This window comes from Molossus molossus, unplaced genomic scaffold, assembly GCF_014108415.1.
Source record: "Molossus molossus isolate mMolMol1 unplaced genomic scaffold, mMolMol1.p scaffold_m16_p_20, whole genome shotgun sequence".
Lineage (NCBI taxonomy): Eukaryota > Metazoa > Chordata > Mammalia > Chiroptera > Molossidae > Molossus > Molossus molossus.
This window is the reverse complement of record NW_023425356.1, coordinates 24,617,061-24,633,801: the sequence shown is the minus strand read 5'-3', so window position 1 is coordinate 24,633,801 and position 16,741 is coordinate 24,617,061. Positions and strand designations below refer to the sequence as shown.

General features: G+C 40.8%; 2 protein-coding genes across 5 annotated transcripts in view; one reads left to right on the top strand and one right to left on the bottom strand.

Moving 5' to 3' along the window:
- The window catches only part of DAP3 (death associated protein 3), a 39,784-nt gene extending 37,713 nt beyond the window's left edge, over nucleotides 1-2,071 (bottom strand). The window contains exon 1 of one of the 2 annotated variants that reach the window (XM_036272128.1): nucleotides 1,962-2,071. The gene's annotated coding sequence lies outside the window, so the exon portion shown is untranslated. The remainder of the gene's footprint in view (nucleotides 1-1,961) is intronic. The other variant, XM_036272126.1, reaches the window with a different exon arrangement.
- Nucleotides 2,072-2,470: 399 nt separating this feature from the next.
- The window catches only part of ASH1L (ASH1 like histone lysine methyltransferase), a 233,625-nt gene continuing 219,354 nt past the window's right edge, over nucleotides 2,471-16,741 (top strand). For 2 of the 3 annotated variants that reach the window (XM_036272122.1, XM_036272121.1), the window contains exon 1: nucleotides 2,743-3,100. The gene's annotated coding sequence lies outside the window, so the exon portion shown is untranslated. Of the gene's footprint in view, nucleotides 3,101-16,741 lie in introns of all 3 variants that reach the window. The other variant, XM_036272123.1, reaches the window with a different exon arrangement.

The following is a 16,741-nucleotide window of genomic DNA, read 5'->3' as shown; positions in this document are numbered from 1 at the left end:
TTCATTCATTCAATAAGGCCATTTTATTGAGCACCTAATATATTTTGGTCTCTGGTAGGCACTGGACATACACAAAAGAACAGAGTACTATCTTATCTGCCTATTCTTGGCTGACAATTCATGTATCAGTGCAGTTACTGAAAGCTAACTTAAGGCAGAGATGTAAGTAATTTTCTTTATATATTGGTGTAGTGGAGTTCATTAAAAGTGCACTTTTCTTTGTAGCATATGCAATTATGTTACCGGTGAAAAATTTTACCATGAAGGCAATGTTGTATAGTGAAACAATTTAAGCTTTTAAGAGACAGGCAAACTAAAGCCTAAAGATAAATTTACTGGACTTTTCTGAGCCTCACTCAGGCTTTTCATCTGTAAATGGGGATAAAGTGATCTGTCTCAACATGTTGTTTATTATAATTAAACAAAAACACACATTCTCGCCCTGGCCGGTTTGGCTCAGCAGTTAGAGCGTAGGACCACGGACCATAGAGTCCCAGGTTCGGTTCCCCCCAAGGTCATGTACCTCAGTTGCAGTTTGATCCCAGCCCAGGTTGGGGTTGTACTGTGCGGGTGGCAACCACTCTATGTGTCTCTCACCTCGATGTTTCTCTTTCTCTTTCTCCCTCTCTCCCTCCCACTCTAACTGAAGATAAATGCAAAAATGTCCTCGAGTGAGGGTAAAAAAAAGAACACACATTCTCCTATAATGGTATTCTACAAATGTTAATTCTCTTTCTCTTCTCATGTTTAAAGTATCTAACATTCACTTCAACATCTCCATGACTTGCTGTGCGCCAGACTATAAAATAATAATAATAAAGAAATGTTAGCCACAGTCCCTGCCCTTAAATTAAAAACGTGTTGGTAGGGTAACACACTTGCATTTGTAACATAATGAAAGATCAGTGTAAACTTAAATGGGCTCCATGAAAAAGTTGGAATTTAAGATGGTTAGGAAAAGCAAGTATATAGTCAGGTAATTAAAACTGTTTCTTCCTTACCTTAAAAAAATCAAAGCAAGCAAACAAAACCTGATCCATACACTGAAATATGGTTAAGGGGGAAATTTAGGAGTGTCTACTTGACCTTTAGAGCTTGACCAGAGCTTTGAGATCCCAGTGATTTTCAAACTATTTCCTAGATCTCTATAAGTCCACCGATATTGAAGCAAAGAGAAACCTATGTAGATCCCCTTCCTAATTTATTTTGCTTTACCCTTTGGGTGAAACTACTAACATCTACTAGATAAGATACACTTTGGGATTACCTGTATTTTAATAGTCCACAGTCCTCTTGAGTAAACGTTTGTACAGTTTTGAGAAACAAGAATTAGTAGCCACAGAAATCGGATACGCCTAGTTTTGCATTGTTTTATCAACAATTTGGAAGAATAAGACACAGACTACCAATTACACCTACAAACCTTATCAACATCAACAGTACTCTGAACGATAATATAATACTCTGCACTTTCCCTGTGCCTAGGAGCTAACTCTACTTTACATAAATTATGTTATCTAATATGGAACCAAGAAAATAACTTTCCGAAGGGCATAGAAGACAGAAGATCGAGTCCAGAACTGAACTAGAAATATGTGGTTTCTCTATCCTCTAACGTCAGGTAGAAAATGTATCATCCATCCATGAGGCACGAGTAGTGTACAAAAGGACTGTGGTGTGAAATTCGAGAAATTTAAGCTGGGGAAAGAAAAGAGAAGGAAAGGAAAGGGAAGGAACGAAAGGAAAGAAAGACGGAAGGGAGGGAAGGAGGGAGGGAGGCAGGCGGGCAGGCGGGCGACCGATGTGCCGGTTTTTCCTAGGGTCCCGAGTCCTCAACACGGAGCCCGGAAAGAAGTTCCCTAGGAGGGTTGTCTGCCCTACTTAGACTCACTCCCTACCTCCTGGAAGTTCCCGTTCCCTTTCCTCATAGGTACAACCCCCATGCCGGTTCATTCCCTCACCGAGAGTCGAGGACCAGTCCTCCTAACGAAGTAAACAGCGGACCCTGGCTGACTCCACAGATCTCGTCCCACAGCAGAAAAGCAAGCTCGGCTCGTACAACAGGAAACTACTCAACGCGCAGCCGCCGCGGCCTCCAACCACCGCCTAGCGGAGGGGCGCAGAGCCGCCCCCAACCCTCTCGCCAGGGCCCGGAGGCGAAGCAGAGAAGCGACCCGTACCGCCGCGTTGCCGTGGCCGGGGAAGTAAGTAGTCATAGGTCTCTGTCCGCTACTGGGGTAGTTCCAGTCATAACGGCCTGCTCTTCCTGTTTCGCCGGTCCTTTTCTCCCCCTTTCCAGCAGCCAACGGAATGGAACAGGCCCGCGGGGGGGATTGTGGGAGGCGCACGCGCGAAGGGTGGAGGGAGTTGGGGGGGCGGAGGAGGAGGAGGCGGTGGCAGCCGCTGGTAGCAGTGGGGGCGGGGAAGGGGGGGTAGGAAAGAAGAGGAGGTGGAGGTGGTGGAGGAGGAGGAGGCTTGGGCTCGCGCAGCTGGAGGTACGCGTAAGGGCCCGCGCCAGAGCCGGCTAGGCAGGGGCTGAGGAGAAGTGGGGGACCGTGCGAGGAGGCGCCCTTGAGCCAGCGCGTACGGACTGGCGGGGGCGCAAGGCGACCAAAGGCGGTGGTTGGTGGGAGCTTCGAGCGACGAGCCCAGCTACACTCTGGCGCGTGCGGGCGGGCGTGCGCGTTCCGCCGCCGGAGTCGGGTGAGGGGGGAGGGCAGAGGGGGAGAAATCGAAGAGGGAGGAGTGGGAGGGGGGGGCACGAGGCGCCCTCCGCTCCCTCCCTCCCGAGGAGCTGCCGCCGCCGCCGCTCTGCCGCCGCCGCTCCGCCGCCATTTTGGGTTCGCTTTGCGGAGGGGGAGACGTTCTCTGTCTCGGTTGCGGGACCCACCTCCCCTCAGTTTCCCTAGCCTAGCCCCACGCCTTTCCCTTCTCCTCTCTCGCATTTCCGCCAGTCCGCTCACCCGCTGGCCTCCTCTTGACAAGCGAGAGGGATTCACTGTGGACCAAGGGAAGCGGAGAAGCCTGGTGGCGGCCGTCCCCTCTTCCCCACTTCCCTGCACTCTCCTCTTTCTCGGCCTCGGCCTCGGCCTCTGACACGGTGAGTAGAACCGCCTGGGGAGACCTTTGGGCCTAAGTAATTCCTCAGCTACTCGATCCTTGGCTTCCTGGGCGCTCCTGTCATCTCCCGGACCTGTACCTCCGGGAGAGCGGTGGTAGGAATGGGGGAGGGGAAAGTAGGGAAGGGGATCCTGAGCTTATCGGGAAGTCCCTCCTGGTTGGGGTGAAGGGGTGTCCCTTACTGGCCGTCTGCTGGCTTGGGGGAGGGGGGGCGGGAAAGTAAGCAAGTGGAGGCGGAGTTGTCTGTGTTCCTGACAGGTTTAGTTTGTGTGTGTAGGCTGATTGGAGCATCCCCCACGGTCCGAAATTTGGACGAGAGTGGCAGGAGAGGTGATCTTCTGAGGGTAGTTACCTGTGGTATCCCTGATACGCTGAACTGTATGTAGAAGCAACAGAATGATCTCAGTGTTTTAAGTTCAATAAATGTTACTGGTTAGTTTGTATATGGAAAGACATGTTTTTGGTCTAGAAGACAGATGGTCTGTTGGTGTGTAGCGGCTGTTTGTGTGTGTATGTAAGGAAGGAAAGTGTTCCGGAAGAGTGTGCTTGTATTTGTATAAGGGTAATGGAGTTCCCCTTATAAGTTAGCTTCTTTTAAAAATAAAACTTGGGATCTTTCCAGCTGGTTGATTGTGTATTTTAGGGTTCGGGAGCACGTTATTACTTGTTGGGAAAGAGCACTCATGGCAGCGGTATTTTAGAAATACTTTATAGTGTGTATGTGTGGGTTCAGGCATGGGAGAAACTTGTCATAGCCAGTTGTGGTCTTAAGAATAGTTTGTTTCTTTGAATAGAGCGAATTGTGTAAATGTGAAGGTCCAGACCATCTTTAACAGAACAATTGTGAGACTATAAAGAATGTATGGCCTTTTTCTGGACCTGAGTTTATATTAAATACTTATAATAGAATAAAGCATTTGTATTTTTCACACTGCACTTTCAGTTTTTGTGTCATCCTAAATCCCCGTGAAAATGGTAGGATAGATGTTTTCTCCTATTTTACAAAATAGGAAATTGAGGCATAAAGAGATAATTTTTCCAAGGTCACATGTTAAATTGGGGATAAAGTTGGGACTCCAACTCAAATATTTTGACCACTAGTCCAGTAATATACTCATCATACAATGGAGCCTCTGGTCTTTGTCAGGCAAATCTGTGCTTATTGTAAAGATAGGGGCATATATGACTGGTTGGATAATGTATTTGATACAGATAAATTGTGTCAGACATGTATGTGGAATGTAGGTTGTCCTTGCCCAGGTTGGCCTGTATGAAAATATGTATCTATGACTACATTATTTTTTGTTTATGGAGGAAGAAGAGCATTTCTGAAACTTAGGCTTGTGTGTTTGAGAGGACTCTTGTAGCTTAACTTTACCAGAGCAGCTACATGGGGCTAACAGCTTAAGTTTTGTTTTATTTTATTTTATTTTATTTTATTTTATTTTATTTCGACAGCTTAACTTTAAATCTGTGGGAGGAAGGATCTTTCATTCAGTCAACAAATATTTTTGAATAACTGCTAAATAAATAGTCCTGCCTTGGGCTGAGAATAACCAAGGTGACCCTGTTGAAAAAGCCTGGGTACATATGAAAGGGGAGCAGATAAGTCAGTATGGAATTGAAAGTAGAAAACCTTCCTAAAAAATGTATTCAGTTTGGAGGGAATTTAGATCTTCCAGACATTTTAATGTGGAAGGATACAAGTGTATTTAAGACTCTTAACAGGGTAGCCAGGTTGTGATAGAGTGTACCTTCTTTTGCCTTTGGCTAGGGGTTAGGGGAGCAGGCATTTATGACTAAACTATTCTTGTTATTTGGGAATTGTTATATATGTCTGTGGATGTTGAAACTTTGGCTAGGCTGAAGGAATTCTTTGAAGGACTAATCTTATAGTAAGTATCTCCTTTATGAATATGAGAGAAGAAGACTTTAACAAAGCCAAGTTAACTTTATTTCTTTGGAAAATGGAATGTTTTTGATGTGCTAGATTAATGGTTCTTAAAGTTTTTGGGGGACATTTATTCTTCTGAGAATCTGTTGAAAGACCCTTACTGTAGGAAATGACATAAGAACAATCACACAAATTATGCACACAATTTCAGAGACTTAAATTGTAATGAAATAGAACCAATTTATATTCAGGTCTCATTTGAAAGCCTTTTTTCTCTCTCTAGTTTTGTTTGGGATTGGGGATGCTAGTATGAGTTTAAGATGAAAGATTCTGTGATAGTATTTGAGCATGTAGACAGTAAGGAGAACTTGACTATCCATGTTTTTTATTAGTTTTATTTCTTTGCATACTTATTTCTGCGGTGTTATGTGATTCTGAATTAGGTGATAAGAGAATATAATATAGCACAAATATTTATGGATTTATTCTTTTTCATTATCTTTTATTTTCAAACTTCTGTCTTTCCAGTTTTGTATTGGGACTGAGGTGTTTTGAAGCTCATTTCCTGAAGTTTATCTTAGTTATAACAAACATTGAGCTAATTCTATGAGGGGACACAGATGAATAATACATGGCCTCTGCTCTTGAATGAATTCTAATCCAGTTGTAGCTATGAATTGTATGATGGTAGAGATGTTCAGAAGGGCAAGGAGGCAGGAAGCATATTCCTGGGAGTTAAGGTTTCATGATTTATTGCAGAGTTTTTGCCACTACTTATTCTTAGGAAGCTGTAAAGTCTTCATACTCTACATGCAACTTTGTAGCTAAAAATGTGCTTTGATAGCAAATGATTGATCATTTAATGTTTTTGGATTGAGGAACTCTGGTTTGAAAAGGAAGCAGACATTGGTTGCATTCTTTATCTTGTTTTGGAGGTATTTCTATAGTAAGTTTATGTGAAAAAGATCTTAATGTCATTTTTGGATGTACATGCATTTAATTGAGTAGTTCTGGTATAAATTGAGTAGTTCTTTCACAGAATACCCATGAATCTAGTACTGGAAATTAAAAATAATTACTATGTTTTTGCCCTGGCCGGTTTGGCCCAGTGGTTAGAGCATCGGCCTGTGGTCCAGAGAGACTTGGGTTCGGTTCCCACTAAGGGTGCATGCCTCGGTTGCAGTTTGTCCCTGGCCCTGGTTGGTCGTGCAGGTGGCAGCCACTCGATGTGTTCCTTTCACGTCGATGGTTCTCTCTCTCTCTCTCCCTCTCCATCCCACTCTACCTGAACAAAAAATGAAAAAATGTCCTTGGGTGAGGTTAAAAAAAAATAATAATAATAATTACTATGTTTTAAAAAGAATAAGAAATTCAGAAAGGTGTTTCAATAGGACAGATTATGGGATTCATTCAGTAAGATAATGGAAGAAAATGGTCTGATTGTCTCCTCTTTATTGTCATGGCCTCTATGTAAGAATGTCATGTAAATATGTGAAAAGTTAAAATTTTCTCTATTTTTTTTTTTTAGATTTTGCTTTTATTTATTTACTTACTTATCTTCACCTGAGGACATTTTTCCGTTTTTTGTTCAGATAGAGTGGGAAGGAGAGAGAGGAAGACAGAGAGAGAGAGAGAGAAAGAGAAACATCTATCTGAAAGGGACACATTGAGTGGCCGCCTCCCGCAGGGCCCAACCAGGGCCAGGAACAAACTGCAACCAAAGTACGTGCCCTTAGCAGGAACCGAACCTGGGTCTCTCTGGACCACAGGCTGATGCTCTAACCACTGAGCCAAACCGGACAGAGAAAATTTTCTCTAATTCTTAACTTGGGTAGTAGGTTCATGGTATTTTATTACTATTTTTTAAAATATTTTTTTCCTCATTGATTTTAGAGAGAGAAGAAGGTAGAGGGAGAGAGAGAAACATCAATGAGAGAGAACATTGATTGGCTGCCTTTGGCATGCCCTGCACTGGGGGTTTGGCCCACAACTTGGGCATGTGCTCTGACCAGGAATCAAACCTGTGACCTCGCATGGATTGATGCTCAACCACTGAGCCACACCGGCTAGGTATGTTCATGGTATTTTAAAAACATATGTATGTGTGTGTAGTGTGTATATATTTGTTCATGTAGATACATATATAATCTCTTCTATGTGTGAAATACTTCACAAATTGCCCTGCCGGTTTGGCTCAGGGGTTAGAGCATCGGCCTGTGGTCCCGAGAGACTCGGGTTCGGTTCCCGCTAAGGGCATGTACCTCAGTTACATTGGGTCCTGTGGGAGGCAGCCACTCGATGTGTCCCTTTCATGTCGATGTCTTCTCTTCTCTTCTCTTCTCTTCTCTTCTCTTCTCTTCTCTTCTCTTCTCTTCTCTTCTCTTCTCTTCTCTTCCCCTCCCACTCTATCTGAACAAAAATGGAAAAATGTCCTCGGGTGACGATTTAAAAGAAAGAAATACTTTACAAATTAATGCTTGTAATGATAAAAAAAATTCTTAAGGATCTTTAAGGTTCAAGAATGGAAAGCAATTTTTCTGTCCTATTCTTTTTTTAATCCTCACCCGAGGACACCTGTTTTTGCATTTATGGAGGGAGAGAGGGACAGAGAGAAGTATCGACATGAGAGAGACACACGGAGTGGTTGCCACCCACGCGATCCCAACCGGGGCCTGGGACAAACTGCAATCAAGGTACATGCCCTTAGTGGGAATTGAACCCAGGACTCTCCAGTCCGCAGGCTAGTGCTCCAATCGCTGAACCAAACTGACCAGGGCTGTCCTATTCTTGAATTGTATTCTAAAATACAGACCATAACTTCCCTATATCTTTTTTATCTTTAATTTATTGGGGTGACACTGGCTAACAAAATTATACAGGTTTCAGGTGCACAGTTTTACAACACATCATCTGTACACTGTATGTGTATTCATCACTCCCAAGTCAAGTCTCTATCCATCCATAACTTCCCTATATCTCGTTAGGAACTGTATTTTTACAGAATTAGCAGTACTGTTTGAGGCTTTATTCTAAGTCTTCTTCCATACTTTATGAATAAAGAATTGGCCACATTTAATTCTGCCCAAAATGATCTGCCTGCAAACAGTGGAGAAGTTTTACCATATGTGAAGGTGGTATATCTCCAGTTAAATAATTTCACATTGCTATTTAAGTTATGTGTGTTGGTCTGAATCTTTCTTTATTGATTTTACTTCAGAGAGAGAGAGAGAGAAACATCTATGAGAGAGAACATCGGTTGGCTATCTCCTGCATGCCCCCCACTTGGGATTTGGCCTACAACCTGGGCTTGTGCCCTGACCGAGAATTGAACTGGGGACCTCTTGGTGCATGGGTCGACGATCAATCACGGAGCTACACTGGCCAGGCTGGTCTGCATCTTGTATTTTTTATTTATTTATTTTTCTCTCTCTTATTTTAAAAGTATTTTATTTGTTTTTGTTACAGATGTTTCTCCTTTTAATTAATTAATTAATTTTGTCCACACCAGAGGACATTTTTCCATTTTTTGTTCAGGTAGAGTGGGAGGGGGAGAGAGGAACAGAGAGAGAGAGAGAGAGAAACATCAATGTGGAAGGGACACATTGAGTGGCTGCCACCCACACGACCAACCAGGGCCGGGGACAAACTGCAACTGAGGTACACGCCCTTAGCAGGAACCAAACCCAGGTCTCTGAACCCCAGGCGGACTCTCTAACCGCTGAGCCAAACCAGCCAGGGCTGTTTCTCCTTTTTCCCCAACTGATTCCCCCCTGCCCCCTCCCTCCCCGCCCTGTCCCCAGCTTTGTTGTCCATGTCCATTGTTCATGCATACATGTAAAGAAGTTCTGTGGTTTATCTCTTCCCCACCAACCCCTCTTCTAGGGATTGTCAGTCTGTACCCCACTTCCATGTCTCTGCGACTACCCCATTCCTCAGGCTGTTATGTTAATTATATTCCACAAATAAGTGAAATCATATACTTGTCTTTCTCTGTTTGGCTTGTTTCGCTTAGGATACTACTTTCCAGGTTCCTCCATGTCATCTCAAAGGATAAGAGATCTTTCTTTCTTACAGCTTTATAGTATTCCATTGTGTATATGTACCACAGCTTTGTTATCCATTCGAGGTCTGCATCTTTCAAAAGTACTATATGACCTTACTGAAATTCATTCTGAGGTCTCCTTTGTGTCTGTTTCTTCAGAGCATGAGATATCTGAAGCCTGCCTGCCATAAGAGAAGGAAATGAAAGCAGTTTGTGTTTTGTTGTGAGCTATATTGTAGTTGTTTTGTTTTTTTTTTTTTATCCTCACCCGAGGACATTTTTCCATTTTTTGTTCAGATAGAATGGGAGGGAGAGAGAGAGAAACATCGACGTGAAAGGGACACATCGAGTGGCTGCCACCCACACAACCCAACCAGGGCCGGGGACAAACTGCAACCGAGGTACATGCCCTTAGCGGGAACCAAACCCGGGTCTCTCTGGACCACAGGCTGACGCTCTAACCGCTGAGCCAAACCGGCCAGGGCTGTAGTTTTTTTTTTGTTTCTTTAAATTACAGTTTGGGTTTTTGTTTTTGTTTTTTTTTGGGGGGGGGGGTCTATATTCTTTTGTATGTGTAGAGGTTAGATTTTCATACTTAGGATTTATCATCTTTAGTTAGTGATAACTTTTTTATTTTTATTTTTTTAATCCTTACCCAAGAATATTTTTTTATTTATCTTCAGGTAGAGTGGGAGGGAGAGAGGGGGAGAGAGAGAGAGACAGACAGACAGAGACAGACAGAGACAGAGACATAGACATCAATATCCTCCCTCCCGCACTGGCCAGGACCAAACCACAATCCAGATAAGCGCCCTTCACCAGAATCAAATCTGCGAGTTTCTGGCCCGCAAGCCAACCTAACTGCAGAGCCAAACCAGCCAGGGCAGTTAATGATAACTTTTAATCTTACATATCATGTTTTAGAAATTGCTTTTTTAGTGACTGCCTCATTGGGAGTGTTAATGGCAGTGTAATGTTGACACAACATAATAAATTATGGCTTCAAGTAATGATAGAAATGAACTAATAACCTTATTGCTATTTCAGAGTTGAATATCCAATTTATGTTTGAAGAATATAAAATTTTATTTTTAGCATTAATTTTTTGCTTTTTATAGATTTTAGTCATTGCTCTCAGACATCTGCAAGTTGATGACAAGACTATACTTTTTTCCCTCATTTAATTTTGTTGATTTTTTAAATGTGGAAAATATTCAAGCATATATAGAGGAGATAAAGAGAATAGTATAATGAGTTTTCATATATTGAACATCCCATTTGAATAGTTGTCAACACCCAGTTATCACCCGATATCCCCATCTAGTAGCCTCTCTTTTCCACTCTTTGCTTATTTGAAGTAAATATTCCAGATACATTTCATCCATAAAAACTTCCGTTACATTCATTTTACTCTTAAATGGGAAATTATTTCTCCATAGTGAGATTTATATAACTTTTTTTGTTGTTGTTAATCCTCACCCAAGGATATTGTTTCCATTGATTTTTAGAGTGAGTGGAAGGTTGGGAGTGAAGGAGAGAGAGAAAAACGTCAATGTGAGAAAGACATATAGATTGGTTGCCTCCTGCATGTGCCAGTAGACCAGGACCGGGGATTGAACCTGTGATCCTTTAGTGTGCCACATGGGCCAGAGCAGAATTATATAACTTTTTTTCCTCCCTCTTTATTGATTTTAGAGAGAGGAAGGGAAAGGGAGAGAGAGAGATAGAAACATTGATAAGAGAGAACATCGATCGGTCACCTCCTGCATGTCCCCCATTGGGGATCGGGCCCACAACCTGGGCATGTGTCCTGGCCAGGAATTGAACTTGCAGTGTCTTGGTGTATGGGTGGACACTCAACCACTGAGCCACACCGACTAGACTATAACTTTTAAAATAAAGTATCTAATGATAATTGGAACTCAACTACTTACACCAAATGTTTCTAATTTATATTACCTGTCAGTAGTAATTTCCTATGAAATTCACCTCACTGTTTTACATCTAAAATTTAGATGTTTCCATTGAAAAATGCAAGTTAGTTTCTATGTTTGCCAGAAAAGTTTATAATCTCTTACAGTTGTTTTTTTTTTTTTTTTTTTAAGCCATAATTACAAGATACTAGAAACATTTTCTGTCCTGGCTGGTTTGGCTCAGCGGTTAGAGTGTCTGCCATGACATAAGGACCTCAGGTTTGATTCCTGATCAGGGGCACATACCTGGGTTGCAGGTTCGATCCCTGACCCTGGTTGGGGTTGTATGGGAGGCATCTTCTCATATTGATGTCTCTCTCCCTCCCTCTCTCCCCCTTCCTCTCTTACACTCTCTCTCTCTCCCTCACTCTCTTCATTCCTCTAAAAATGAATGGAAAAATATCGTTAGGATGAGGGTTAACAAAAAACAAAATAAACAAAAACCATTTTCTTTTTTTTTGTTTTGTTACAGATGTTTCTCCTTTTTCCACTATTGACACCCTCCCCCCCAACCCTGTCCCCAGCTTCGTTGTCTATGTCCATCGGTTATGCATACATGCATATAAGTTCTGTGGTTTATCTCTTCCCTCTCCCTACCCCCCTCTTCTGAGGATTGTCAGTCTGTACCCTACTTCTATGACTGGGTCTATTTTGTTCATCAGTTTGTTTAGTTCATTATATTCTAGAAACAAGTGAGATCATGCGATAATTGTCTTTCTCTGCTTGGCTTGTTTCGCCTAGGATAATACTTTTCAGGTCCCTTCATGTCATCTCAAAGGATAAGTGATCTTTCTTACAGCTGCATAGTACTCCATTGTGTATATGTACCACAGCTTTTTTATTCACTCATCTGTTGATGGACACTTCGACTATTTTCAAATCTTAGCTATTGTAAGTAGTGCTGCTATGAACGTGGGGGTACATATATTCTTTCTGATTGGTGTTTCAGGCTTCTTAGGGTATATTCCTAGAAGTGGGATCACTGCATCAAATGGCAGTTTAATTTTTAATTTTTTGAGGTAACACCATAGTGTTTTCCATAGTGGCTGTACCAGTCTGCATTCCCACCAGCAGTGTAGTAGGGTCCCCTTTTCTCCATACCCTCACCAGCACTTGTTTGATGATTTGTTGATGGCAGCCATTCTGACAGGTGTAAGGTGATACCTCATTGTTGTTTTAATTTGCATCTCTCTGATCATTAGTAATGTTGAGCATTTTTTTCATATGTCTTTTGGCGATTTGTATGTCCTGTTTGGAGAGGTGTCTATTTAGCTTCTCTGCCCATTTTTTAATTGGATTTTTGTCTTTATTTTGTTGAGTTGATGAGCACTCAATATATTTTGGAAATTAACACCTTATCTGATATATCATTGGCAATTATACTTTCCCATATAGTGGGTTCCCTTTCCATTTTGATGGTTTCTTTTGCTGTGCAGAAGCTTTTTAGTTTGATCTAGAAAAACCATTTTCTTTTTTTAATCCTCACCCGAGGACATTTTTCCATTTTTTGCACAGATAGAGTGGGAGGGAGAGAGAGGAAGAGAGAGAGAGGGAAACATCGATGTGAAAGGGACACATCGAGTGGCTGCCACCCGCACGACCAACCAGGGCCGGGGACAAACTGCAACCGAGGTACATGCCCTTAGCGGGAACCGAACCCGGGCCTCTCCGGACCGCAGGCGGATGCTCTAACCGCTGAGCCAAACCGGCCAGGGCTAGAAAAACCATTTTCTAATTCCTCTTAGTTTCTCTTGATTTTCTAACTGGATACAGTTACTACAAAGAAGTCAGATGATGCTGGTGATGTTGAACAGGAGCTGGAATTGGTCTAAAATCAAGTTGGTATTTAAAAAGAATAAAATACACATTATTTTGAATTTTGAAATTTTAATTGTGGACATTTGAAAATCCAAACCATTGCCAAATACAGAATGTGGTTATGATGAATAGAAACATTATAGAAAAAAGAAAATAAATATTTCTACTGAGTTACTGAAATGAATCAGAGTATAGATATTTGAAGTGGTTGCTAGTAAAGTAAAATTTTTATATTTACTTATATATAATAAAGGATATATATATATATCCTTTATATATATATATATATCCTCTCTCTATATATATATATCCTTTTCTTCCACAAAAGACTGACAGTTATAATTCAAACAAATGTAAATTTCATCATTAGTGAAATTTTCGTTAATTTATCTTTTGTTACATGTTATGTTATAATCCCACAGTAGATAAATCATGAATCTTTGATTTAATCTTTTTGTTTTATAGTACTATCTTTTCCACACTTGATATTTCTCATTCAGTTTTATTTGTCCTAAACCCACAAGTGAACAGTTTGTCAGATTATAAAGTAGCCATATTAAGGCTTCTTGGTGTAGATGACATTATTTATAATGTGGAGGAGACATTTCTTATGATAATAAGGTTTCTTTTTATTTTTAATCCTTACCCGAGGACATTTTTCCATTTTTTGTTCAGATAGAGTGGGAAGGGGGGGAGAGAAACATCGACGTCAATAGGGCACATTGAGTGGTCACCACCCGCACGACCCAACCAGCGCCGAGGACAAACTGCAACCGAGGTACGTGCCCTTAGCGGGAACCGAACCCAGATCTCCTTGGACTGCAGGCCAACGCTCTAACAGCTGTGCCAAACCGGCCAGGGCAATAATACGGTTTCGTAAATTCAGCATTGCTGAACATGTACGATCCCGAATTTAAATATTTACCAAATAAGAAGCTTACTGGGGCTGAATGAAGTGAATTTAAAAGATGGTCTTTGAAAGAAGAAATGCTTACTCTAACACTTGAGAAAATGGGGGCATGAATCAATCATGTAAAATAATTATTTATAGTATAAAGGTTTTCAAAGAAGATTGGAGGATATAAATCTCAAGTAAGTGGAGATTTCATCAAGCTTAATGATAGCAGGTTGGGAAGTTAAAGTTTATGCAGAAACATGTCAGAGAATAAAGAGTAACACCTTGAGACTACAATGAATTAGAAATTTAAGGTAGGTGTGTGTGTGTGTGCGTGTGTGTGTGTTTAAGTTTAGGAAAACAACCTTGAATGATTATAGAACCAGGTCCGGGTTTAATTTGATTTGACAAGTATTTCTTCCTTTCGTTTGTTCATTCATTCATTTTTTCATTCATCATTCAGCCAGGTAACATTTTTTTCCAATGTTTATTCCATTCCCATTAATGTGCTTAGGTGTTGGGAAAAAATACTTTTTTTTTTTTGGTTTTAGAGAGTTGCTGATCCAGTAAGAGGAACATCTTGTTAAACATATTACAATATATAGTGTAACACATTCTTCCATGCCCCGGGGGGGGGGGTGGTGGTGCAGGAGGGGGGATTAATTAAGTCTGTGGAGAGAAGGGAAAGGATAGGGATGCCTTTCTACAAGTTGGAACAGCCAGGCTTTAAAGGATAGATATGAGTTATTACAAAAGACTTAGGGCATTCTAGGTAGAGGAAGATCCATCTGCAAAGGTATGAAAATGAATGTAACAATGAGTTCAGGATACTGTAATTTTGTATCAGTATACTTTCCACCCATTCTCCTTGCTGTCTTCAATGCTATATAAGATTGGCCTTTGTATTTAGAGATCATCAACAAAATAAAAGTTGGAACTGTGTTCAATACACTCTAGTTAGACAAAATAGTATATTACTTAAAGGTCATTTCTAATAAAGATTAAAGTCAAGAAAATAATTGGTTATGGTTTTAGTTACTCAGAAAATTTTTACTAGAATATACTCTACTCCAGCATTTTAGTTAATCAAGCCTTGATTATAATAGGTATACAGCCAAATATAAAAATGTATAATTGTTTCCTCAATGAACAAATCTCCCAGTCTGCACGTTGGTTTATTTTCCCTCCATTTGTTGAAAATCCCAAACAGATTAAGAACATGGACTTTGAAATCAGATTGACTAGGCTCAGATCCCAGTTTTGCTACTTACAGACGCCATAATCTTTAGCAAATATTTATGATTTTTGGTTTCCTTGACTGTAAAATGATAATACTGATTGAGTTGTTAGAGGATTATCTGAGATAATATGTGTAAAGTGCTTAACATAATGTATGTCATATAGCAAGTACATAATACAGATTTGCTATTATAAGTTATTTCTCCTCTTCATTTCCTGAAAAGATAAATGAATTCTTTAGCAAAGCAAATGACCTTCTTATATATATATTTCCTATAGGAGTTAAAAATATGCAAAACACATCTTTGAAAGTATATGTAAACAATTCCCTTACATGTCTACATATTTTTTCTAATTCTTAATTTATGTTATTATCCTCACATGTGAATTCTGCTTCTGTATTTTCCCACTAACTGTAGGCCAGGCTTTTATGTTTGACTTCTTTTAACCTTCTTACCAAATCAGGGATTTATCTTCAAAGTGGACACGCATCTATCTTACTGTGTGTTTTATGAAGTGGAGAACCTTAAATCTTTGAACTGAAGTGGGTTTAGTTATGACAGTTCTTTGTCTTTTTTTATAATGATTAAAAATTTTTTTTTACTGGTCTTAGAGAGAGAGAGAAACATGGATGTGAGAGAGAAACTTCTATCAGTTGCCTCCTGCAACCTGGGTATGTGCTCTTATTGGGAATCAAACCCACCACCGGATGGGACGACACTCCAACCAATTGAACCACCCAACCAAGGGTTTGACAGTTCTCTTTTTAAGACTGCTCAGTATGCCCTGGCCGGTTTGACTTAGCGGTTAAAGCGTTGCCCCACAGACGGGAGAGTCCCGAGTTCGGTTCCTGCTAAGGGCATGTACCTCGGTTGCAGTTTGTCCCCGGCCCCAGTTGGGGTTGTGTCGGTAGCAACCACTCAGTGTGTCTCTCTCACATCAATGTTTCTCTGTCTTTCTCCCTCTCTTCTTCCTGCTCTATCTGAAGATAAATGAAAAAATGTCCTCGGGTGAGGATAAAAATAAATAAATACATAAAACTACTCAGTATTTCCTTTGATTTTTAGGAGCCCAGTGTATTAGTCTAAAGCAGAACACATCTCTCACTAAACCACCGCCTTTGATTCAGAAACAAGATCAACATTTATTTATTGAGTGTTTATTATGTGCCAGGCACTGGGATACAGTGATAAACAAAATAAGGTACTTGGGCATTTTGATTTTCTTTTTCTTGGGCAAGCTCTTTCAGTATTACTGTAACATACTGCTTCTATCTTACATGTGGTTCAAGCAGGACTTGTTCTTAAGGTATAGTAGAGGTTTCTGAAGGGACGTCTTGGGATATGATTATCTTTTGCCAGAGCAAATCAGTTCTAGGACAAATATCTCTTCCTCTTGAGGAATCTGTATTGTGTGCCTATTTTATACGGGCAATCCATTGAACAGTTAGTACTTTGGAGGGTTTATAGCCAACTAAAGACCAGCATTCTGCCCCCTGTGCCTTTTAGCAGAAGGAATATTTATTATTTCATTCAAATTTTAATTGTATGCTTACTTTATGCAATTTTTTTGTTTTTAATTTTATTCCTCGAGGATATTTTTCTGTTTATCTTCAGATAGAGTGGGAGGGAGAGAGAGGGAGTGAAAGAGAGAGAGAAACATTAACGTGAGAGAGAGACATTAACTGGTTGCCTTTTGCACAACCTGGACCAGGGCTGGGGACGAACCACAACTGAGGTATGTTCCCTTGGCCGGAATGG